Raw genomic sequence first — 2,754 nt, forward strand, 5'->3', positions numbered from 1 at the left:
CGGTGGCCGGGAGCGGCCACTGCACTCCAGTCTGGGCGACAGAGTGAGACTCCAACTCTAGAAAAAAAAAAGAAAGCGGAGAGAAACGGAGGCACGTTGCTTAGACCTCTGGGTCTCAGTTTCTTCATCTAAAACTAAGGATGGTAGGCTGGGCATTCCATGAAGGTGTCAGTGACATGAAATACTCAGCAGGGCGAGAGCCAGCACTCGTGATGCCCAGAGAGTGGCAGTTGCTGTCAGCCTCATCAAGGCCCGGGTGGCTTAAAGAAGGTTCTGGAAGGGAAGGCTCCCCGGAGGAAGGGCAGATCTACAGCCCAGGAAGGGAGAGAGCAGTGCCGGCAGAGGGAGCTGTGGGGTGGTGGCGTGGAAAAGGGACAGAGCAGGGCCCATAGCTACTGCAGCTTGGATGTCCGTGGCACCCAGGCGGCTCCAGCTGCTGGGCCCGGGGTGCAGAGCCCGAGGTCCACAGGGCGGGAGAGGAACACGGCCTTGTCATCACAAGCAGGGAGCAGGCTCTCCACGCACTGTGGGGTCTGTTGCGACTCTATCCTGGAGGGAACCAACAAGCTTAGGCGGAGGAGGCGTGAGCAGGGGACGCCGGGAAGCCAGGTGGAGGAGGGACTGGAAGGTGGGAGGCTGGAATTTGTGCATACCTGCCAGCCTGGTCATCCCAGCCATGCTCCCAAAGGGTTCTGAGTTGACCAAAAAGAGGCTCAGTGCAAACAAAGAAAAGCCGGGCACAGTGGCTCATGCCTGGAGGCCCAGCACTTTGGGAGATCCAGGCAGGAGGATCCCTTGAGCCTAGGAATTCGAGACCAGCCTGGGCAACACAGCAAGACCCCGTATCTACAAAATGAGAAATTAGCCAAGTGGGGTGGGCCCCTGCAGTGTAGTTCCAGCTCCTCGGGAGGCTGAGGCAGGAGGATCGCTGGAGGCTACAGTGAGCTGTCATCGTACCCCTGCAGTCTAGCCGGGGCAGCAGAGCCAGACCCTGTCTCTAAAAAAGAAAAGAAAGTCGAGATGAAAAGGGACAATAAGCCGGGCTCGGTGGCTCAGCCTGTAATCCCACGCCTTTGGGAGGCTGAGGTGAGTGGATTGCCTGAGTCCGTGGGTTCGAGACCCGCCTGGGCAACTTGGCGAGACCTCATCTCTCCAATAAATCAAAAAATCAGCCGGGTGTGGTAGCACGCGCCTGTAGTTCCAGCTACTCGGAAGGCTGAGGCAGAAGGATCGCTGGATCCCAGCAAGTCGAGGCTGCGGTGGCCGGGAACGGCCACTGCCCTCCAGTCTGGGTGACAGAGTGAGACTCCAACTCAAAAAAAAAAAGGGACCATAATGGAAAGATGGTCAGAGGAAACTCAAGTCAATTCTTCATTGGCCAAGGTCTGTGCGCACACGGTGGGGTTGTTTTCCTAGCGCTGGGCTGGTAGGAGCAGCTGGATGCGCCTTCCTGATTTGTCGAGGGCCAGAAGGCCACGCATACGGTTATAAATATTCCTGCAGGAAAATTAAGTCACTGGAGACCAGTAGGATTCCAGACTGGCGGCTTCTGTGTGTCGCTTTTTACCGCGATTTGGGACCGCTCTGTGTTAGGTCACGGCCCAGCCCACACACCCTCAGACGACTCAGACGGAGGCTGTCCCGAGCCACGCTTGCCCTAGCCTCTCGCTGCGCCATGTGGTCTTTCCTTGGCTGGCCCTCGGCGTTGAGTAAGGTGCTGGTCACTGTCACCGGCCTTCTGAGTTGACGTCACAGCACACAGTTTGGAAGGTACCACTCCAGCCCCTGATCTCCTGTGCCTGGATAGTTGTGTCTGTAGCCGGATGTATCTTGGGACACAGCCCGTCGCCACCACGGAGAACAGACAGTCACCCCGAAGTGCAGGCACGAGGCTTGCCCAGCTCCGAAGGGACCTGTGGGTTCAGCCTGAGCGTGGCGGGCCGGGCAGAAAGCGGAACTCGCCGCGCCTCCCCTGCACGTGTGGACGAGTGGGCCGAGGAGCCAAGACTCACCCTCACGAGGGTGGAGCCCAGGTTGATTTCCAGCCTCGAGCTTCAGAATCCTAAGGGGAGCCGGTGATCAGATCTGCACCCACCCACCCAGTGGAGGGAAGTATTGGGGAAATGCATCGCTGCCAAAATCGGAACAGCAGCTTTTAGGCAACAACCGAGGGGATTCTACTGGGGGAGGAGAATGGTCCTCAGATCCTGGAGGTCTTCCTGGAGGAGGAAGCCGCGAGTGCGCTTTCAAATCAGAGAGGGAGCTGGGATTGAGCGCAGGACCCGCCCCAGGCCACCCGCAGGCCACCTTCTCGGCTGAGATTAGGGAGGGAAGAAGAACCCCACGGGCCCTGCCCAGGAGGCCTGGAGAGAGAAGTCATCATGTTCTAGCCCTAACCAAATGCTGCGTGCCGCCTTCAGGATGGGCAGGGGCTGTCTCCGACGAGAAAACGGAGGCTGAGCGAGAGGCAGTGACTCGCCCACAGTCGACCGACTAAAAGAGTCGGAACCCGGGGCCTTCCTGCCACCCACGCGAGACGGCGGGCGGCCGGGGCGGGGATGAATTGAGAACACGCGGTGCGAAACGGGCAGAGGGCGAGGGACGCTGGGCAGGGCCCAGTCTGTGGCGCCCTGAGGAGGGAGCGCCGACGCCGGCCGTCGCGAGGGCGCTTCTGGGTGGGGGCCTTCGGGCCAAGCCTTCCAGGGGGCTGGGGGCGGAACTCCCCGCGAAGACCGTGGGGGCGCAGAGGAGCGA

Source organism: Carlito syrichta, unplaced genomic scaffold, assembly GCF_000164805.1.
Source record: "Carlito syrichta isolate Samal-C Ts95f unplaced genomic scaffold, Tarsius_syrichta-2.0.1 Scaffold309715, whole genome shotgun sequence".
NCBI classification, from domain to species: Eukaryota; Metazoa; Chordata; class Mammalia; order Primates; family Tarsiidae; genus Carlito; species Carlito syrichta.